Here is a 24341-nt window from a genome sequence, read left to right as displayed (position 1 = left end):
TCAAGTATCAAAGATTTAAAAGTGTTGCCATGCTGAGTCACAAAGTCAAGGTTTAGGATAAGGGGGGGGGGGTTCATAGACTTGTTTTTTCTTTTTGTTCCAAACAATTTCTATTTCAAGAGCTCTGGTGAACATGTTTTTCAAAGGAAGTGACAAAACTAAGTGGTTACTCACCATATGCATACATGTGCATTACTTGTGCGGCCGTCCACTTAAAAGACAAATGGTGCCAATGGTTTGGCTTTGCATGGTTTACCTAATGTGGGTGATGACCTGCTTGCAACAGCAATACTAGCATCCAGTACAATTAATTGAAATAAAACAATGCAAAGGGCTGTGGCTTTCAGTGTGAACTTTTACCCAATTTTCTTTGTGACTAATTACAAATTAGCTAGGGATTACTTTGAATTAATATTAACCTTAAAAAACCTAATGAACTAGACCTTCAATCCAGCCATTGACTTGAAGTTGAAGGCAACTAACTGAGGTAAGAACTAGAATTGTGTGTCTAGAATGGGAGTGTACATGCCTGGCAAGGAGGGTTGATGCATGGCAGCTTCGATTGGAACAACATTTTGCATGTATGACAGTATCGGTAAAGAGGGGATGTAATTATGGCAAGTGATGGCAATAGGCCTAGAGACATTAGACAACATGGCAAGAATTATCACTTTAGGCAAGAATTAATTGGCACTTTAGGCGAGAATTGGCACTTGAGGCAAGAGTTGGCACTTTAGGCGAGAGATGGCACTTTAGGCAAGAGATGGCACTTTAGGCAAGAGATGGCACTTTAGGCAAGAGATGGCACTTTAGGCAAGAGATGGCACTTTAGGCAAGAGATGGCACTTTAGGCAAGAGATGGCACTTGAGGCGAGAGATGGCACTTGAGGCGAGAGATGGCACTTTAGGCAAGAGATGGCACTTTAGGCAAGAGATGGCACTTTAGGCAAGAGATGGCACTTTAGGCAAGAGATGGCACTTTAGGCAAGAGATGGCACTTGAGGCGAGAGATGGCACTTGAGGCGAGAGATGGCACTTGAGGCAAGAGATGGCACTTTAGACAAGGATTGGCACTTTAGGTAAGAATGAATTGGCACTTTAGGCAAGAATTAATTGGCACTTTAGGCAAGAAATAGTTGGCACTTTAGGTAAGAATTAATTGGCACTTTAGGCAAATATTGGCACTTTAGGCAAGAAAGGTTGCAGGCAAGACAGGACAATTAACATAAGGCAAGAAAGGGCAATTTTCGTTCACTATAGAATGTCAAGTGAGTACATGTACATGAATGTTACTTACAGAGCTGAGTTTTGAGGACAGACACCCACAGACAAGCTAAAAGGGGAACTAGATGTTAACTATTGGTGGAGTGAGTATTGGAGGCCTGTGGAATATTGAGATGCTAGCACAGCAAAGGACTCCAGATATCACTGATGATGGAACTGTTGTCCTGCAGAAAAATCCTGTGCCAGACATCCAAGGCCTTTCAGACTCGGCAAGGATTGTGGCTCTCAATACATATGATGAGGTGCTACCGATCGGTAAAATGCTGAATTATCAAAAATTTCCTGCAATCTCCTCAAAGAACCATGCGCCTTGTGTTCATGGAGTCCAGCGCTAAGATCCTCACCGATGTACCCAATGCAGACCTTTCTGTATTCACAGGTGTTACATCAGGTTAGGTCTCAGTGTCTTACTCATCCTTGTAGGCTATTGCAGATCATGTTAGGCATGGAAAACCTAGATGCCAGTGTCATTCAGGAGGACTAAATGCAATAAGAGCTGCCTATGAAGGGAAGTGTAATGGACCAGATAAACCTGATGGGTAGACCTTGAGTATACGAAACACTTCAGTCAGTGAAAGACTTCGGATCAAGTGTCTCAACTTGATGTACCCCAAATCGGTTGTGTTGGATTGTTGCCTTGACATAGCAAAGTTGTCGCAGGAAAGGATCGTGGTCAACGATGAAGGATTGCCAGACAAGGGTGCCAATGACTGATGAATAGATACCAGGGCACTGGACAGATTGATTGTGGAGATGCCTATCAATGTGTGGCTCTCTGATAGACAAAAGGGCTGAGGGTACTGCCAGACTGCCCTGAGGCCTCAATATCCAGGAAGAAGATTCGATCCAAGGTGAGCCAGATGCTGCTGTGTGTGAACCAGCTGAAGTGTCTCAGGAACTGCTGGAGGTACTGTGCTGTGTGATAAAATGATGAAAGTGTCATCCACAAACTGAAGATAACTGTTGCTCTCAAATCCACGAAAGCTGTACAGAACTATATGATGATATTGGCCAGAACTGGAGATGGGGTTAATCCTGTGGAAGTTCCAGCTGACTGCTTGAAGAATTGACCTGTCCACTGGATGAAGGACGGCAGGATGTAGATGGGTAGGAGATCACAAACCTAATCCCGAGAGAGGGCTTCACACTCACGCAGCTTGTCTTCATGAAGGTTTCCTGACCGAGACCTTGAGACATGCCTCACCCATGGGATTGGTGATGAATACCTGGAGTCTCCACTGAAGCTGCACATGGCTTTGTTGGGATCACAAGTGAAGGCGTTCGCAGCAGCGCAGCGGCGGCGACGGCGGCGGCGGCGGCGGCGGCGGCGGCGGCGGCGGCGGCGGCGGCGGCGGCGGCGGCGGCGGCGCAGCGGCGCTGGCGCAGCGGCGGCGGCGCAGCGGCAGAGCAGCAGGTGATGGTGATGGTGGTGGTGAGGGTGAGGGGGGTGGTGGCGGCCGCCAGTGGGGGTGAGGGTGAGGGGGTGATGATCCCAATGACACCATGATCGCAACCTCACAGTGTTCCCAACTACACCATGGTCAACCCCGATGAAGGCTACCAGATATTCACTGCCATCCCCACAGGCTACTCATGCCTCGGTGCCAAGGGGGACTCCGACTTGACTACGCCCTGCAGAAATATGAAGCCCCACACTCCAAACCAGGTTCATGATCTCTGACCCACCTACATCCTGCTGTCTTTCTTCCAATGAACAGCCAGTTGTCCAAGCAGCCTTCTGGAACTTCCACAGGATCAACTCTATCCCCAGTTTTAGTCAATGCCTTCATATAGGAGTACTGCCTTCGTAGATCTGAGACCAAGAGTTTGTCTTCAGTACACGGATGAGACTCTCATCACTTCATCATACAGCATGGGACCTCCAGCAGGTCCTGAAAGACTTCAACTGGATTTACAGCAGCATCTGGCGCAGTGAGGATCAGGCGCCTTGAATCTCATCCCTGGATGCTAAGGTCTGAAAACAGTCTGACAACACCCTCGACCCCTTAGTCTATTAGAGATGACCGACAGACACTGACTGGCAACATCGACAACCAATCCTTCCTGCACCCGGAAATCCAAACACCAGTCAAAGAGCAACCTTGTCCGGGAAGCCTGCATCAGCAACCACAATCCTGGCCGGCAACAACTTTACCATGTCAAGACAGCACTACAACACAACATATTCAAGGCTCATCCAGTCAAGACGCAAGATCCAAAGTCTTTCACCTACCAAAGGGTCCCCTACACCCAAGGTCGAACCCACTAGGCTCACCCTGCCTATTACACAGCCCAACACAGGCAGTTCTCATCACATCCAGTACTTCCTAAATGACAAAGGTATCCGGGCTTTCCACACCCACAAGATCCACAATAGCCCACAGGACAAGCAAGCCTCCAAGACCGAACCTGATGCATCCCCTGCGAATGCAGAAGGTGTACACTGGGTACACCAGCAAGAGAACTCAACGCCAGACAGCACAAACACAGAGCACATGGCAGATGGGGAGAATTACAGGAAATCAGTGAACACCCAGCACTCACCAAAAGGGACACCATCATCACGAGTATCAAGCAGCTACATCCATGCTCTGTCCGTCCAGCAATGAAGGTCAGCAAACAGAAGATAGCTCTGCAAAACTTCAGCATCACCATCAGAGACATCTGTTACCCTCTACATGTACGTAGTAGCTCAAACATCCACAGACCCCCAATTGCCTTCCTCCTCCAATTTCTTAGACCTCCTCCTCCAATGTCTTCTAAGGATGTGACGTTTCATTTTGTAAATGTTTAGCAAACATTTAAAGAACCATCTCAATGTTGAGCCCTTTCACAAAGACTGATGACTGCCCATTGTGCAGACCAACATGATCGACACAATAATTTAATAATAAAAGAGTAACATAATAAAAAGAGGGCTGTCATTGAAAACAATAAAAAGATGAGCACGTAGCCTGAAAGTAATCTAGTACTGCAGTTCTCCTTAGCTTTTAGCAAATTGAATAGGTTTGAATTATTTTTGTTATGCGTGCTCAACTCAAAGGAAGATAGCGGAAAATAGGTTCCTGCTTTTAAAATTTGAGTTTTGTTAAAACCTTTGGAAAAATACGATTTAGAACTTTGTTTATTATATTAAATGTTTAAATGTGTAAATGTCACATCCATAATTTCCTCACTCCACCAATACATAGTTCCCCTTTTGCCTGTGGATTTCAGTTTAATGTTGACACTCAGCCTGCAGAGGATGAAATTACTTTTTGATATCAGATTTTATATATTTATTGAATTTGTTAAAAGCACAAGTAAATTAATGTGCACAGTTTAACTGGCTAAATTAAATGTATGATATACATCTTTTGTCAAAGTGGATTTTTGTAAATTTTCACTTACTGATTCTAATTGTTTCAGCTTCTCTTCAAAAAATGCAATGTACCCACTGACACCCTATAGTGAACATAGTTAAACAGTACAACTGCCAATGCATCAACCTTCCGCTAGAATCATTCGTGGGTTTATCTCTATCCTAAATGCTGGAGATGTTTATCATGAATTTCTTCCCGCATGTACACTTCCAGCAAGTTCTTATTAAAAAGGGGCCTATGGGTCATTCTTCAGTATCAAGTGTCTACTTTCATGTCCCGACACTTTAAGGCACTATACTTCGAAAAAATATAGAATGAAAATTAGATTTTTGAGCAGTGAAATTAACTTTAACACGACTCCTATTATGTGCAGTGTTAAAAACTCTTTAACATAATGGACAAGATGCTCATTCTTTACAATACTCCCTCAAAACCCCCTGAAAATGCATGTCCCAGTGTATTTCTCAATATGTACCTACTGCCATAATTTGTAAACAACTTGAAAAGGTAATTATACCTCCAAAAGCCAAGTAATATAATAATTGTCATTTCCGTCACAAAAGGTGTGACGGATATGACTTGTGCATTCTTTTCACAATCAATATTTCTTTGGGTCCTATTGAAAATAAAGGAACCCAGCATTAATTATTTCTTATAGAAAACTACTTCACATCACCACTATGATACAACAGAGACTTAAATAACAGAGAGAGATATGTTGCAAGGATGAATGAAGTCCCTGAAAGCCATCAGCCCTGTTTTTGGCACATAATAATTATCAATTGTCAGATTGATCTTTGATCAGGCCAATTAAATATGTTGAACACTTTCAAGTGCTTCAACATGGGGGGATGCACATATTGTGACGTACGTGAGTAACCACTAGCTTAATTGTCACTTCCTTAACATGCTCAAAATCCAAAATGTTTAAATAGGATTATGTGAAAATCTTAGATTTACGGTTTATGGAAAAGGTACGTTGATGCGATTGCAAAGCCCGCGCTTAGTGAATGCACATGATCGCAACCTTGGTAATACGATTCTGTCCCTGTTAAATACTCACGACTGACCAGGCAATGAACGTCTTGCAGTTTTTCCGGGGTTAATAAAATCGAGTTGACGGCGGACACACTGAACCAAGTACCTCACAGTCACAAATTAGCAGAGATACAACCATGAAAACATCCGGAGAAAGTGACCCAACATGGCGACGACACTTGGGAGACGGGCTTGAGTGCAGAGTCTTTTCATTGTGACATGTGCATGCAGCACTGACATGACAACAAACCGCCACATGTGAATTGTAACCATTCATTTTGCACCTGTCAGTGTCACAAAACAACACCACCTGTATGCGCCCTCACGTGGGCAATACGTCATACCTTGGGAATTTTCGTAAACATTGGTTTCGTTCGAAAGATTTGGCTTTGACTTCCAGCGATGTTATTTTGTCACTTTCGGGATATACTGGTATCGGTCTTTGTTTTGCTATGAACATTTTTTGTTGTTAACAGCCCAAATGTTATGACAGGCTTGTATCGGACATGTAATTAGTTGTGGAAATGACTACGTTACTGACTCCGAAGCTAGTCCGAAATTTCGAAAACGCCACTCTCAAAGATTTGTTTAGAGGGCGCTGTTGAAGTTACCAGTAGAAACTTTTTAACATAGACTTGGTGGCAGGATAACCCCCAGAGAGATTGACCCCCGATATCAAAAATGCTACCTTAAAATGAAAAAAAGTAGAACAAAGTTCCCTAAGAACGGTGTTAAGATTATGTATGTATGTTTTTGTGTTTACGTATATGTATGATATCCTGGGCAAATAGCAGAGCTGCAGCTCAGTCCATTATTTACCAAATTGTGGTAAACGCAAGAGATGTGGCCTACAGAACCGAAATGGGCCGGATTATTTGAGGGTACTCACCTTTAAAAAAAAATTATCATACAAATTCTTAAAAAAATATACTTGTATAATGTGCGCCTGTTAAAAATACGGTACACCAGTCTGTAATCTAGTGTTACTAATCGTCGAATTTGGCCAGGCCCCCCCCCCTTTACATTTTCTAATTTTTTGGCTGATGAACCCCCCTCCCCTGCGAAAATTCCTGGATCCGCCCCAGTACACTATTAGGTAATTTAGTGTGCACGATTGTAGGATTTTATCGGCACTCCCCTGGGCACTCCCCACTGAATATATGTACAAGAAAAGGAAGATACTTAAATTTTTTAAAGATATTTTAAAGTTGGGTTTGATTATTTTTCTTGAGTACTTTCCTTTAGCCATGATATCTACTTTTACACATTGGGAATCTGTAACCAAGAAATTAAGCGTGACCCAATGAAATAAGCCAGAGGAAAAAATGGTCAATCTTTCACACAGAATAATTTGACTAAAACAAGTAAATTGGCTCAGATCTACATGTACATGCATTTAATATAAAATTTGCCATTGAAAATACAATTTTATTAAAAGTTCAAAAGAGTTCATTTCTAACATCACGTTGCCAGAAAACTAGAACATTTATAGAATAGAAAGTCTGATTCGTTTTAAACACCGCATCCACTTTAATAATTTGCCATTGGAAATGAAAGAAGTGACTGTTAATTTTTAAACCAAGTCACAAAAATCCAAAATTTACAGCACATAAATTCTGATAAGTTTAATAACTATATGGTGTGCATGTATTATAAATGACAAACACAACTACATGTACATTAAAGTAGGCGAATCATATCCACATCATCTACGTTCATACCAATATCCATGACAGAAAACCTTATCGCATTTGCATAAATAAATTTGCACTTCACTGTAACTCACATTGTTTTGATGTTCAAATGTATTTCACTCTTTAGTGATGGTTATGCGTAATGACAAAAACACTTCTAAATCGTATATAAATTCTTTGGAAGTTTTGGTAACTTAAAACAAAGGGAATACAAATTCATCTTGATGTTTTATAATTACACATTGCACTCAGATGAATACATGCCTTTCATGATTGCATGTGTTGTCTAAATCTGGTCTCAGATTATCGTGATCATGACTAATCCTACATATGCAAGACTCATTTGACTATTAAAAATGTTCACATTTGATGTTTCCCATTTACCATCAGAAGCAATGAAATACACTTCTTGTATAATCCTAATGACTGCAACTTTCTTAAAAGGTACATATGATTATTTGCTTCTTGTGCCTTTACTTTTGTTTGAAGCAACAATATGGCTAAAAGTCTGAAGCAGGGTGCATGACAACTAACCTGTTGAAGGCTGATTGGATAGTATACGTTTTAAGAAAACCGAGGAAATACATTCACTTTTTTGGGGTGTCTTGTAACTGGATTCCATTGCTAATGCATAATGTTAAAATGTGCCGTGGACACCCTCTTTAACACCACCTCAGTTTTCGTCCACACGAAAACAATTTCAATTTACAAGGGTATTTGGTACCACTCCTATCTTGACTTTGAGCAGAGTTTTGTCATTAAATCAATGCTTCTCCAGGTCATTGCAAATGATTCACATGGCTTTAAGTAACAGTGTTTCAATTTTAACTGCGAATGTACATTGGTCCAGTAAATAATACTTTCAGGTACTGTTGTCCACAAAATGTTCACACAAAATTTGAGCCCTGCTAACGAACTCATTACACACAGTAAGATGTGACAATAGCTTGTAGATTGACAACTAGTCTCTTGGTTTCAGTAAAATATATAAACAACATTTTTTTCATGATAAAATATGTATATTTCATTTTTAATTTAGAGCACAAAATTGCATCATGACAAAGTCCAATTTAAGAGTACCGATTTCAACAATGAATTAATCATTATTTTTTTAAAAATATAACACTGTCTTGTTATTTTGTTACAATTGTCATATTATAATAATGCAATATATTTTATAATGCACTAATAGTCGGTTTCCCTTTTTGGTTTATTGGAACATTTGTTTGTTTATTTTAACAATCCTTTGTTCAGATCCAGCGTAACCGGCACAAATTTGGACACCGTGTATTGGTTCAGTTGAGCTTGCCATTTGGGATCGAGATGCATGTTGAGAAGATGCCTGGTGATAGATGTCTTGAGATCCTCTGAGGAAAAAAAAGACCAAAGAATATTCAAAATGAGACGATCAAAATGGTGGTTAATCTAAACGCAGACTCAAAATGGCAGGTTCTTGCGGGCCGTTTAAAGTCTGATACTGGCAAGCGCGTAGATTGTCAGATTGACCTATGATGCAGGGTTCAACATTATTTAAATATCTACAAGCGTACTAAATATCAGAATCATGAGGCCCTTGTATGTCCTCATGTACACGTGTCAGGTCAGATCTTCTGTTTAAACGGTGGTCTGACTGTCTGAGGTACTTTCCTCTTCCACACAACAAATATCTTTACGCAAAGTATGTACTTGTGTATCACTAATTTTATTCAGTATTCATAAGATGGAATTTTGCGTCGGGGTGATGTAAATCAAATTAGGTTTTGCCCTTCACCGACGTATAAACAGTTGGTATAAACAGTCAGTGTGTTACCTCCCGAGTGAAAATTGGAAAAAAATCACTCGGGTGGGACTCGAACCCAAGACCTCCTACTTTCTAGTGCAGATGTCTTACCACTCAACCACCGAGCTAAGGGAATCAGTTGGCTGGTTCGAATCTGATGTACATAGCAGCAGGTATAGCATTAACTATTCATAAGATGGAATTTTAGTTGGGGTTATGTAAATCAATTTAGGTTTTGCCCCTCGCCAACGTTTTTTTTTCCAACTTTCACTCAGGAGGTAACACACTCATACAGTGTTCATACGTCAGTGTTTATACATCGCTTATTTGATTAGAGTTTTATTCAGCATGCAGAGTCCTGTGGCCAAAAGGTTCCTGTGTTTGACTCATGCACGATGTTATGTTGAGTCAATCTTGACAGGGGACATGGTGCTGGTGTTCTTGGGCAAGATACATTACTACAATTGCCTCCATTGAGTACATTTGGGGGGGGGGTGCAGACCACATAGGGCTGATCTTGAGCTTATAGCAGGAAAGTGTTCTCATGGCCTGATGAACAGGGGTAATAAGTGTGAGCAATCTGAGAGTGTTGTATAAGAGTGCTATATGAACACTGCACTACGATCATCCAATATCTTAACATCAGCGCAAGGTGTTGGGCGACAATGCGTTCAAGAGTTCCACCTAAACCTTTTCTTCAGAGGGATTACTGGGCAGTGTTGTAGGACTCGAGTCTAGGACTCGGACTTGAGTTGGACTCTAGTCACATTGGAAAATGACTCAGACTTGACCATGACTCCTCGAACTCGAGCTTGGTGACTCGCGACTCGAGTCATGTAATTTCATCAAAAGTAAAAAGCTAACGTAGGGATTGGAAAGGATCATTGAGGAATACTGTTTGGATGATAAAACATGGAGGGAAGGGTTGGAGGAAGATTTTTTAGGGATGGGAATTAAAAGGAAAACACATTTTGGCTCTAAACAACATGTACACACCCAACTATATACACTGGGATTTACTTAAAAGACAGAATGGCGGATTAAAAAATAATTTAAAAAAACGATTAGTTCGGTGAACAACTAAGAACAAGTGACTTGTGACTCGGACTCGGACTCAAGGCTTGTGACTCGAGACTTGGACTTGGACTCGGACTCGACGTTGGTAACTCGACTACAACACTGGTACTTGGTCACAGAGTCCACTGTACCTACCAGGTAATTCTGAGTTGACCACCCCAGGGTAGACAGGCAAAGGCCCCCAAGAGGTGACGACATGAAGCTTGTCCCTCAGCTCAGGATGGGTCTTCACCTGTAAGGCTAGGGTGTTGGAGTCGATGCCTGTACCGTCTGCTGTCTTATCAAGGATCATCTGGATGGACTTCAGATGGGAACCTGGGCAGGAAACAAAATTATGAGATGTAAATTAGCCTTTTTTATATTTGATTTTTGTTTGCCCCTGCTGACATATTTTGTAAACACTGTGCACTTAGTGTTGTCGGAAGGCTTAGGTGGGATTTAAACTAATGACCTCATGTACACAAAGTTGGGTTAAGCGTTGCTACATTAGACTCCAAACGGCCAGCTGGCCACAGCAAGCTCAGTGGTCGAGTGGTTAATGTGTCTGCACTAGGAAGCAGAAGGTTGGGGGTTCGTGTCCAACCAGAAGTAAGCCGGTTGATTTTGCAAACCTGCAGACAAAACTCAATGTGTACAGTGTTTGTAAAATACTTTAGGGAAGGGCAAAAAAAATACATGTATGAAAAAGAAGATCAATAATTATATGGATGAAATCAAATAAAGTTGATTCCTACTTCCTAATTAACAATTTCGAATTTCACAACTATCCATATAGATTTGAGATGCAGACCAATGCAAACGAGTCTTCACAGATGTTTGTCTTTACCTGACTGGATAATTTTACCAAAGAAACTGGTCTTGTTCTCTCCTATCTTTTCGAGTCTATATATCTATCATTGAAATATCACCAATACAAGTATGATTAGCATTGAAATATTTACATAGAATCAGGGGCGGGGGGGGGGGGGGGGATGTCAGGGGAAGAAAAGGGGTTGGGGATTATATTCCCCCCCCCCCCCAAACAAAAATGGACAAACACACTTTCCCCTTCCCAATTGTCACATTTGTGGAAGACAGTGTTCTAGTGAAGGTTTGCAGTTTGCAGTAACACCATGTAGGCATGCAGAGTCTCTTTTGGGAAGATGTGTGGTTCTGAAAAGAACCACACATCTTCCCAAAACAGACTTCTCCATGGTGGTACTGCAAACCTTTACTAAACCATGCCACCACGTAGTTAGACCAAGTAGTTAGCCCTGCAAATTGTCTTGCAAAGATGTTCCATCAACAAAACTGAGAATATGACAACATCAACTTGAGAGACTGATTTCAAATGACAACAACCCCAGAAAGTGAAGAAGAAACTCTGATCAGATGACAACCAACATTAGCCCAGGAAAGAAAAAAAAGGCAACTGATGAACAGAAATTAAATTGTGATTTGTGAATAAAAACTTCCATTTGACTTCATTCCTTATCAGATCAAATCGAATATCAAACAGAAGGGAAGTACAGAATTGTTGTATGGGTAAATAAATCAACATCCAGGGGAAGAACACAATTCATTTTGGGGAAAAAGACAACAAGGATTGATAGAAAATAAAATCTCTTCTTTGTTTTTGCTGTTGTCTACATCTACATATACCTTTGTATAAAGTAATATTAGTGCTTGAAGATGTTTTGAGTGAATGTTACTTTCTGTCATCAGTAACCTGACCAAATTGAAACCAACTACCAACTACCTGCTCCTCCGTCCAATCACGTCCATACACTGTCATTATCCCCAAAGCCATTTTCAGGATGTATTCATCAAGCTTATTCCCACGTGACCGGTTGAACCAACTACAGGATGAGTCAAAAAGAAAGTGACCGAATTTGAAAAAAAAATGTTTAAAATATTTGGCTCGTTCCATGTTAATAAAAAAAACACGGATAAAGTACATCTTATCAGACTTGTGTGACTCGTGACTACTCGAGTCCGACTTGAGTCACATTTTTAATGACTCGGACTGGGACTCGATTCACTTTGACTTACGACTCGGACTCAGACTCGGGGCTACGGACTCGGACTTGGACTTGAACTGACTTGTGACTCGACGGAAATTACCGCACTGCACACGCGCACATATATAATTTGATCGTTTTCTTTACTGTGCAATACATGTACAAGGCGCTCGATGTGGTGCATGCGTGGCCGTGGCCGGTTACCGATATATTGACTTATAGAAATCAATGTACTGAAACTTGTACCCCGCCATCAACACGCAATACTGCATTGGTGCAAGATTGATAGGGTAAGGTACCAGACTTTTCTTGTCAGACGTCCTGTCGTTCACACGTGTATTGCTGTCGCATCGCGATAACGCGATATGAATAGTCTGTTGATCTGCCCGTTTCAGTAACGTTACATGCAAGTTGCAACGTACGTAGATCATGATGGCATCCACTCCAAAAATTGTCAATTTTAACTTCAAGAGAACTGCCAATGGAAGATCAAGTGCAGAATGCAAGTTCTGCAGGAAGAAAATAGAGGAGAAAACCGGCACTACGTCCAACTTCAATCGCCACCTTTCACGTATATAGAAGTCTGAACAAAGTTATTCGAAACGCCTGAACTTTAAATGCAAAAGTTAGGCCAATACCAGTTTTGTCTGAATTGCCTTTATAACTGTTTTTGCAAATGAACTCCTTATTTCCAGAGAAAATTAGAGAAAAGCTGTGGGGAAAAATGAAAATTTACAGCACCTGAAATGTACGTATTTCCATACTATATCAAAGGTGACTCTGAATCTCTGAATTCCCTAAAATGTATGTTTTTTTTATAAAAAGAGGTGACTCGTTACTCGGACTCAACCTTTGTGACTCTCTGACTCGGACTTGACCTGGAGGACTCGGGACTCGGACTTAGAGAAATGTGACTCGGACTCGGATTCGATGTTTCTCGACTCGAATACAAGTCTGCATCTTATTGACTATTAACTGTGAAAATATCACTTAAATTGCAAATTCTATTCCCAATTCATGTCTATTCAATAAAATAATCACAAAACTTGGCTGTCCACCACTTATCAATTACCGTGCTGCGAACTGATAATACATCTCTCAATGAGGACAATGAAACATCAATTGTTTTCCCACCTCCATGAATGAACGAGAACTTGCAAGGGAAAAGATACAAAAATCACCATCGATATTTCGAAGAAAAAAGAGAGTTAACTTGCTTCTCATATTCAAAACACACAACCTGATAGTAAAAATTCTTTCGATTTCAATTATCAAAATCTCATTTGTATTTGAATACTTGTGTGTAATCTGTAATTCTCACTTACATGTAGCTCATTTAGCATTCAATATTATCGCATTCCTTAGACAGCTACACAAACGGGTTCTTTTTAGTAAAACATGCATAACTTTGGATGGCATGATCAAATTTAGTGCTTGGGTTTTTTTTCAGAAGAACATGCTCTTTTAAAACATATTTCTTCGGTGTATCTAATTTGATTGCTTAAAGTAAGAAAAAAAAATCTTTAGGGCGGGTCACTTTTTATTTTAATCACCCTGTATAAACACAATGTGAACATGCATCTCTCATACACACTAAACTTAATTGTCTTCATTTTCTATCATCCTCTTTTTTTCCTGTCTTTCCTTCTTGTGCGGCAGCCCTCACATTGAGTGGCATTTATGCCTTGTGAAGGGACGACTTGCATTAAAAAAAATGATTACATGTACACACTATGCATGTTTACTCTAGAGCCAATCATTAAAACTGAAACAAATTCAATGCTCAGATTTCATGTCAGTGCAAGTAGTGAAACTGACTTACATGCATCTGCTTTGGTTACAGGAACTGATACCACACGATAGTCACATGCATTAAAATCGGACAGAAATGTTCGGGGAAAAAGAAGGAAAAGAAGAAGAAACTTTCTGTTTCAATTCCACTTTGCTCAAGGTCTTACAATCCCTGTAAGTATAAATCTGGAGTGATCTTGAAATAGAGAAGAACATTCTTTGCTGCATCTGAACAACATGTGGTTCACGGAGCTCAATGCTACATTGTGCATGAACTATGGGTGATGGCTACCAAAACAGCTCCACTCCATCAACTGGGTGCAAAACTGAAGTTGAAAAGCATCTTGAGAACTTTTACATGAGTGGAAAAAAAAGTTTCTCAAATAACATGGTTAAGTGCTGAAATCATTGCACCAATCGGCCTCTGCTTAAACTTTGTCTTTCTCTTCACAGTCATTCGAGTGAAGTCCATGCGTACAATCATCAACATCTACTTATCCAATCTGGCTGTGGCTGACTCCCTCTACCTTATAACTTACTTCATAATTGCACTGTTTTCACCTATAAAGTCCAACTTATTGGTCAAAAAGGCAATATACAGTTTCCAAAGCACGTTCCTCGCTACTTCTAATTTCTTTGTGGTTACCATAGCAGCTGAGAGATTCTCTGCAGTGTGCAATCCTATAACGTTCAAAGAAAAAGCCTCTAAATCTCGAGCAGCAAAGATATCAGCAGGACTCTGGGTGCCAACAATTATTGTTGGTGTGATTCTGATTTTCGTACCATTAACAGACGCTGTCTCCAATAAAGTCAACCTTGGGATTCTTTCCATTATTAACATTGCCTCTTTGATAGCAACTCTTGCTTTGTACATCTATGTAGTACTGAAAGTGTGCAAGCAATCAGCCCTGTTTCCGAACCGTCCCAAGCGAGCAGGCAAGGTCCTCTGCATGGTTATCATCAACACTGCTGTTTTCTTCATTCTGAACTCACTGTACACTGCAGCTTCAATTATGACAATTCATGTACTTGTAGTGGCATCAAAGTTTACTTCAACTGCTCAGATTGTTGCCAATCTGGAACTTGCAGAGACAATAAATATTCTGACTATATGCATTGCAATTTTGCTACTGACCAATAGTTCAATTAATTCCCTAGTCTACAGTGCCACAAACGCTGACTATCGTGAAGCTGTAGTCAAGGCTTTCTCATTCCTGAAACTGTGCTGTCGTTGTTGCCCAAGACAGAATCCCAGCCGACCATCGCAGCCAGGGAAGCAGATTGAGCTTCATGTGATTCCACAGGCAGAAAATGACCAAGAGCACCGTGCTGCCAGGCCAAGCAGCAGCAAGCCACCAAGCCAAGGGCATGCACAACACACAGCGAGTCAGCAGTCACTGGACAGCTGTCAAGAACAATGCTCCAGGCAAAGCAGCAGCAAGGCACCCATGCACAGTCTGCAGCATGTTCAAGTGCATGTTGAGGTACATGCAGAACCAGCAAGGACCCCAGCGCTTGCAAGTTCTCATTAGGAACAATGCTCTAGTCTGACTGACTGCAAGCTATCCATGCAAGGGGAACAGTGTGTACATCAAGAACCAGCAGAGAGCCAGCAGTCACTTGCAAGTACTCAGGAACAATGTCCCGGGCTGACTGGCACTGAGCCATCAGCACAAGGGCAGCAGTATGCACATCCAGAACACGAAGGGATTTAATCTTTGAAATGTTGTCAAGAACAATGTTCACTGGTACCTGATAAGTGCAAGCTGTCTTTAAGGGCAGCAGTGTGTAGAGTGAGTGCTGCTTTTGAACTTGCTGTGTTCAAAGTGTAGAGCAGATTTAAGGCCGTTTCATACATCTTCTTCTTGGAATGCCAATTAAGTAGATTTGACATCGAGAAACATTAACAACACAATATGCTGGAGTTGAAATGTGTTTTACTTCAGCGAATTGCCAATACATGTACGCACCATGACGTCAGTAATGTGCAGGCCCGCCCAGAGCAGATTGCAACCAACTATCAGTAAAGGGAACAGCTGGTATTCATGCAATGTATGTATGTAAAAGGTTCAGAAATTAACAAATCCCAAATAGTTTAATTATATGAATCAAACTTTTGTTCGTATTTAAAGGTAGAGTAGATCATTTGCAGCTACCCAAAAAGTAACTGACAAAATTATTGTTAAAGGCTTTTGGTTTTAATGGCACTAAACTCCCTGTGAAATCATTCTTTTTGGCATGCTGTCGTTTTGAAGGAAACAAGGAAAGAAAGCAATTTTCAACGATGCATCATGTTAGTTCATGTAGTTGGTTTGTAAATTCGGTGAATCCATGAATATGTGCGCGCAAGCGTCGACACGACGCACACGCACACTAGGTTGCTATTATTCGTCAGTTCAGTGCATGACATCACGTAGCTGCAATTGACTGAATGAGAATGTGTCCCTGGGGCTGAATTCGGACGCAATATAAAACGTGACTCAGCAACTTTTGAATTGAACCCGAGATCCTTGACTATAGTTTTCTCGGAAGATACTGCATTCACAGAGTTAAAACTTCATTGTGTTAATTGTTAAGCACCCGTTTTCATATTTTGAGCACTTTTGATGCTTCAAATGAAAAAAAATGCACAAATGACAAATGATCTACCCTTCCTTTTAATGAGCAAGTTTGTTACTTTTTTCAGTGTGAAATATACAAGTAATGGTACTAACATATGGATAACCCTGAATTTTTTCCACTGTAAATAGGTTTTCATTTTAGGAACTCTATTCCAAGTCTTTGGATGTTTCAGGCTTTAAAATATTCCATATTCACGAGCAATACAGCGATGTAATGAGCTGGAACTTCAGTGTCACTGCTGTTTGAGGGGACAAAATGTAACAAAAGTGTTTTGATCAAGTTTGATGTGACTGTTGCGTTCATTAACACATAGCATGCAGCCAGTGAGATGCTTAAATGTACAAACCTTTACACATGTACAATGCAATGAATTTTAGGTTCATAAATTATACAGAAAACCCCAAAGCTGTGAAGTGTAAAATACCTAAATCGACATCACAGCAACATTAGAAACAATTGTGAACATGTGCACGGGCATTGCAAAAAAATGTGCGTAAAATGTGGTCATTACTAGGTCATTACAAACACAGGGCTGGGATATTTCATGTTTTAGTGAAATTCATTTTACAGCCTTTTGATGCTGTTATTAACAGACCTTGACAAATCCCAAGCATGGAGTACAATACATACATACTCCTAAAAAGGCACAAACTGTATGGTTATTGTTATTGAGGGTTCAATATTTAGGGAGCAAACTCACCACCAGTCCAAAATGTCTTGGGAGGTTTTGGATCTCAATCTTGAAGATCTCTGAGGTGAAGTGCTGTTGCGTCAGATAGTGATAAGGATCCGTTATGGCAGCACCAGTCACTGGTACGTCAGAGGTGCTGGTGGAATGGTTATCTTGTGGGTCAAGACCTGATGCACAAATGAACAAATTAAAAAACTTGATATGGCTAGAGCTATATTGTCTAGGTCTTCACCCAAAACAATTTCATGGGAACAATCTGACAATAACCGTAGCCATAGCTCTAGAAACGCGTTTCAGACACAGTCTAAGTATTACAGATCAACAAAGTTGCAAGTTATGCATTAGGAGCATCCGATTCCAAATGTATACCAATCTTTGTGCATACATGTAGCACAATGTGGATAACTTTTTTTGAAGACCAAATAAAGTGCTGTTTTTTATTCAAAGTTTCTTGAAACATCCTTTAGCAAGGAGAAATCCAGGGTACAGACTTTTTTGTTGCAGAGCACAGATATATAATATATACGAGACCATTGTAGGCTTTAGATGTACCGTATGGGATTTAAGTCTGGAGGATCAAAGGTGTCTTCACAGCTACTAGCTGGAAAAAATGTAGTTGATAGTTAAAGTCAGCAATTTGTACTCCACTTCTGTCAATAGAGCGTGGTAGTTGACCTCAAAAACCTACATGTAGGTGATTTTACTAGGTTTATCCAGTCAAGGGCAAAGAATGGGTTCTGAACAAGAAATAAACCATTCCAATTTACAACACATTCAAAAAGTATTGCAAGTTGATTACTATAGTAAATGGAAGAAATGTGGACCTCCACTTCCGTTCATTGGGTGAATTGGGTGAATTCAAACACGGGAGTCTGTGGCTAGACTAGTCAGTGTTTGGTACCAAGATGTTCACATGAAAAGTGAATGTGAACTGGCGAGACTTGCATGCTCTATAATTGTACATATAATCTGTGTAGCACCACTAGTCTGTTGTATTACATTATGAGCTCCATGTCTGTATGATGTTTAAATGCAAAGCAATATTCTAATATTTCTTATAGATGGACTCAAGGGTACTTCGAATTTGGGTAATTGAAAAATCAATGCTGTAAAATATGAATGTCGTTGTAAAGTTAGCATCACACTTAATTTGCACAGTATCGGAGGAATTGCTGTTTTTTATATGTTCATTAAAGCTGCTATTTCCTTGTGTAATTTAGAACTCTAAACACAAATAATACAGAAATATACTGTCACCAAATTGGTGTTTGAGCTCTTACGTCTTTCTCACACCTAGTAATATTTGAGAAAAAAAAATTGCAGGGCAAACCATGTTTCTAAAAGTCACATACTTTTTACAGGACAAACAAATCTGCGTGTAAAAGCAAAATCAGTGATAAAATACACAAAAGTGTACACTAGCAACATTTAAACAAACAGTGATTTTTTGAATTTTGTTTTTAAAACCTAATTCTTGCTTGTACAAATGTAATTGTTGAAAAATCCCTACTGAGTAAAAGAGCTTGCTGGTCAATATTGAAAGTACAAACATATACCCTCAATATTCATGCCACAAAAGTAAGCCAACATATTGGTCAGCAAAGGGGATGAAAAGGGTTTAAGTCTTTTGAGGCTTGTTTCTTTCTTCTCAATAATTAATTCCTGACAGACATATTAGACAATGCACAATATGTACACCTGTCAATCTTTCTGTGTGTTGCATTCTGATTGGTTGGAATTGATCAGCATTGGCTACTAATGGGCCACGCCCCTCCACAGCTGATCCAATCAAGCATGAACGCTTATCTACGGCTTTTGCAAAATGGAAACCTCTGTGAAAATACTTGCTTTTGTAAGCGCCAAGCCGGAAACCAACAGTGTTATCTGTCAATGAAAATAAGACATGAAACTGAAACTTTTGCACAATTTACCCAGGCCAAGTTTCGTGAAGACCTGACAAGAAATTTGGGGAATAACTGAGAAAAAAAATTCCCGAAACTTTCTGTTGCGGTTTTCATAACAGGCACATTATGTACATGTGTGCACACTTTATATCCAGGCGAGGGGGTGCTTGTGAACGGAGCGGAAACATATAAAAAAATGAAGAGGTTGGATAACTAAAAATAAATGCCAGTTTCACTCACCAATGCCATCTACACTCTTGCCGATGGTAAACTCACACTTGTTGCGATAACTCTCTAATACTGGCTGTGAGTGTGCAAACAAACAATGAAAATGAAAGAAACAAATCAGACATCTCCAATGTCAGGAATATTTACCCCACAAAAGATTCACATGCTGTATAGTTTATCTAACAAGAAATCCAGGATGAAATATAAATTTAGTGTAAGTAACGTGACTCTATCTATCTACCCGAGTTCAAAGATCACACCAGTCAAGCTAACCTAACACTATGTGCCAATGTGAACTATCATTGAGATTATAATTCATAAAATCATTCACAATACTACAAATAAATTTAAATAAAATCTATATTTTTATCAACAAATATTTGTCACCTAGCTTACTCACCGACGGCTTAATTGGCTCCAACTCACATGCCATCCCACTGTGGTTCTTCCTGTCAATCAAATGAAGAGTGCACTATTAAACATGAGGGTGTGGGTTCGAATCCCACTCCAACAGGCTTGTGAATTTCTTGTGGTAACCAAAGCTATATATGCACAAGATTCAAACTGGCCCACTAACCTTTGCAAGCTCTGTTATTGAGTGGTTAAGATGTCTGCACTAGTAAGCAGGAGGTCATGGGTTCATATCCCACCCAAGCAAGCTTGCAGAATCTTTGCTCGTAAGCTCTCAGACAGCACTGAATATACAGTGCATTCTAATTTAGATTGAAGGTCAAAACCAGGTATTCACATTCACAACTCCCCTACGTAAACAATTAATTAAACTCATTGATTGTGGCACCTGCTATATCAGATTGGAACCAGCCAGCCAACCCCAGCAAGCCTGATGGTCAAGCAGTTGAGACATCTGCACTAGGAAGCAGGAGATTGTTGGTGGGAGTCTCATTCGAGCAGCTTATGAATTGTGAAGTTTTGGTTTTGTGTTCATTTTTCTGTTTTTTGTTTGTAAACATTTTTTTACCAACTTCCCCCCCCCCTTTTAATCTTTGGGACTTTTGTGTGTGGAAAGGAAGTTTATTTCAGAAGTTGGCCCAAAGCTTGCTGAGTTTTAATTGATTCTCAAGAAAAATGAAGCATCATTTCTGGACTTTTAATGAAATTTCAGGGCAGCTGTACATGTAAGTCCACTTGCCAGAAAACTGTGTCTGGAAACAGTTCCTTGTCACGGAAGATCACATTTCCATTCTGGCCCACAACCATCCTGTGTCTTTGGTGAGTAGCTCACATTTGTTGCTTCAGCCAGGGAGACATCTCCCCAATGTTCCGTTGCAGCATCTTGGAAATTCCTCAGAAACTCCCTGGTGTTGGTCTATTTGGTGGATAGCTGGTCCTCATACGGCTGGTTCCACAGTGGAGTCAGCATGTTGTTTAACCTGCAGATTGGGAAAAGATGTGAAAAGCACATTCAGTATTCCAGAGTCTTAACAAATTTAGGAAAAAGTGAATAGCTCAACTGCTATAAGCCTTATGCGATATATATGGCAGACACAATACAAGGGTGTTATTTGATTTGGGTATATTGGGGTAACTTATGCAAAAGACTAGACCCAAACCAAATAGCGCCCTCGTATTGTGTGCACCGTACCTCCAAAGGGTAATGAATTGTGTATGGAACTTGTCATCTTTCTACATACAACCATTCTCCTAACTTCAGTTCATAGTTCTGGTGGTGCATTGCAAATTAAAGTTTAAGCTTGAAACAAAGAGGATAATGTGTTCAAGTTAGACAGTTTATCAGATAAAATAAGAATCATCTGTAACTGTGAATCGCACACACACTCTACACAGACATGCCACCTTTAATGCTGTACCTTCTAGGAAAAAACAAGGAAAACTGTCCACATAACAGTTTTACTCAACAAATGCCGGATGAAGTACTAAATTTACTTAAAGTTCTGTGCTATTTTCGAGTTTCATCCCGAAAAACAGATTTCCTTACCAATCTGCTTTTTTTTTCAAGCAATACAAAAGTTATTCACTTTTGAATGAAACACCAAACACAAAAAAGCTCACGTTTAGTTATTGAATTATTACTTTACAATTCCAAATTATTGGCTGCCAAACATAATTTCTGTTCTTGCTGGGTAGGCTGGTTCCCCCCCCCCCCCCACAATCAGTATCAATAATGTACGGACGGGAGCCAATCTGTTGGCAAAGCTGGTCATCAGTTTGGGCCAAGAACAAAAAGAAAAGTTCATGGGTAATTTCTTAGTATAACATTTCGTCACCGACACCACGAACTGACACCTGGTGATCAGCGTTGCAGAAATACAAATCGGAGAAAAATGCTTTTAAAGGTTTGACACGAATTTACTCACTAAAATAATCCATCTATCTAAGAGGTTTTGGTATCACTTAACGTGAAAATGCTTAAACTACTCAATTATAGACGTTATATTGTGAAAATCTGCTTTAGTTAATTAGCAATTAAATGATTAAGATGGGTGTCAGTTCGTGAAACCCAAAATTTATGTGTTTTCGGAGAGTGCACCCATGCAATAGCGTTAGTGAGTGTCACTTCGTGAAACCTAAATTGACGCGTTTTGGGAGAGTGCACGCACACACTGCGCATGCGCGCACTCTCCGAAAACACGTTCATTGTAAATCTTGGTTTTCACGAACTGACACCCTGTGCAGGGTCACTTCGTGTTAACAAAAAATACCAGAATTGACCAATTTCTTGAAAATTCACTAGTAAAATTTGCTTATTTTAGATGATTTCAGCAATTTTAACTTTGTCATGTGAAACTTCATGATACAAACTGCTTATACGTGCAAAAATAGAAAATTTGAATTTTACATGCAAGTACACTTTCAATTTCAAGCAAGAGAGTGTAGGAATTCCATGGTTTCAAATCTTTGTCGATGCAGTGACTATTTGTATCTGTATTTTAAATGTCTTTCTTGATTATCCAAACACCAAATCTAAAGCTTGTGTCAAGATTCTAAATGTGCGATATAAATAAATATGTTGTAAGCAAAATGTAGCGAACGACCTGATTGATTTTGTGTCATTTTTTGATCTGCATCTAATTTTATTCAGTTATAGATAATTGAAGCGTTACGTTATGTCTGTGATCTTTTATGAGCTGTAAAACTCTGTAAAAAGTGCAGAGTGCCATTTCACTTTTTTTAAGCAACCTAGATATGAGCAAAACCGACGGATTACACAATGTACATGTAAAAAAAGTCTTGAAGAGAAAATAAAAAGTTATTCTGAAGCACATCTATGCCAAAGTCAACTGAAAATCTATTGTCTACTTTGGTTTAGTATGTATTCAAAACAAGGAACAAAGAACTAATCCTTACAAATCTTAGAGATAAAAAAACACCGAGGGGAAAAAAAGCAGAAGCTTTTTGTTTCAACTTTGCTATTAGTACAAACCTGGAGTGATCTTGAAATAGGACAGAACACTCTTTGCTACATCTGAATAAAATGTTGGATATGGAGAACGATGAAGTTGAAAAGCACCTTGAGAACTTTATCAAGACTCACAAAAGAAATTAACAAATACTATGGTTAAGTACTGAAATCAATGCACCGATTGGCCTTCTGTTAAACTTGGTCTTTCTCTTCACAGTCATTCGAGTGAAGTCCATGCATACATTCATCAACATGTACTTATCCAATCTGGCTGTGGCTGACTTGCTCTTCCTTATGACTCAATGTATATTTGTATTGTGTTCATCCGAAGTGTACAAAGCATTCCAGAGTGTCAAATAAAACCCGGGACATACCGTTATTTCGTTTTACCGTTTTGGATTTCCTCAAAACCAAAAACAGTAAACGAACCATTGACCGTTTTGTCGTTTTACAGTTTTATAAAACGACAAACAGTATTAAGATAAATACGGTTTATCCGTTTTATAAGTTTAGGAAAATTCATTATAGCACAACGATCCATTATTTTTGTTTTACAGTTTTACACAAATAACTTTGAAAAACAGCAAAACGGTCAGTATTGAATACACACTGTTTTTTATTTTAGTGTCATAGTTAACAGTCCGTGGTGCATTTTGTGGCGGTGGGCAAGGGGGTGGAGGGACCCTGCTTTACACGAGTGTTGGCTCGGCATAATTAATGCGTGGTGTGATTCCTGGCGCGGACCCTGACCCCTTCTCATGGGATTCAGTTGGTGGGGCTTAAAGAGTTGCAAGCAAAAATGGCGCTGGAAAACTGCAAGGGAGGGCATTACTTTTCGCAATGGATACAGGATGGTAAGATGTTTGATGAAGTTGCAGATATTTTGAAGGAAATTGGAGTTTAAGTCGACCCGGCTCTTCAATAGCTAATTCGCAAATTCTGTCGTGAGAACGAAAATGTAAGGAGGGCCCAGGCAATGACTCGATCCCAAGGACGCATTAACATTCCTAGGTGCATTGCTTAATTGCCAAACCTAAATCCAAAAAAATGGTGGGCAAGACTATTGACCGTTTTGTAATTGTCATGATTTTGTAAAACAACACTCTAAAAATAAAGCAACTAACCGTTTAACGCTTTCTACAATTAAAAACAACAACAAAAAGTATTTTTTGTGTGTCGACTTAATACCGTTTGACCGTTTTACAAAACTGTAAAATGACAAAACGGTCAATTGTTCGTTCACGGTTGTTGTTTTTGAGGAAATCCAAAACGGTAAAACAAAATAACGGTATGTCCTGGGATTCAAATACATATTTGTTGCTGTTTGTAGTTATTTTGTAGTGATCATAGCAGCTGAGAGATTCTCTGCAGTGCGTAATCCTCTGACATTCAAGGAAAAAGCCTCTAAATCTCAAGCAGCAAAGATATCAGCAAGACTCTGGGTGCCAACAATTATTGTTGGTGTGATTCGGATATTCTTGCCAGAGA

The 24341-nt window shown here is 39.8% G+C and overlaps 1 long non-coding RNA gene across 4 annotated transcripts; it reads right to left on the bottom strand.

The window, feature by feature from the left end:
* Nucleotides 1-7058: 7058 nt before the first annotated feature.
* LOC119743381 lies at nt 7059-17389 on the bottom strand. 4 transcript variants are annotated; one of them, XR_005273012.1, is made up of 4 exons: nt 17349-17389; nt 11974-12073; nt 10371-10550; nt 7059-8745 (listed from the first exon to the last, which is right to left on the bottom strand). It is a non-coding gene; the product is annotated as an uncharacterized LOC119743381 (long non-coding RNA). The 4 variants fall into 4 exon arrangements; XR_005273009.1 differs by lacking the exon at nt 11974-12073; XR_005273011.1 differs by lacking the exon at nt 17349-17389 and having other exon boundaries at nt 11974-12269.
* Between the last annotated feature and the right edge of the window lie 6952 nt (nt 17390-24341).

Source organism: Patiria miniata, unplaced genomic scaffold (assembly GCF_015706575.1).
Source record: "Patiria miniata isolate m_02_andy unplaced genomic scaffold, ASM1570657v1 HiC_scaffold_6, whole genome shotgun sequence".
NCBI classification, from domain to species: domain Eukaryota; kingdom Metazoa; phylum Echinodermata; class Asteroidea; order Valvatida; family Asterinidae; genus Patiria; species Patiria miniata.
The sequence above is the reverse complement of the archived record's forward strand: the minus strand, read 5'-3'. Positions and strand labels throughout refer to the sequence as shown.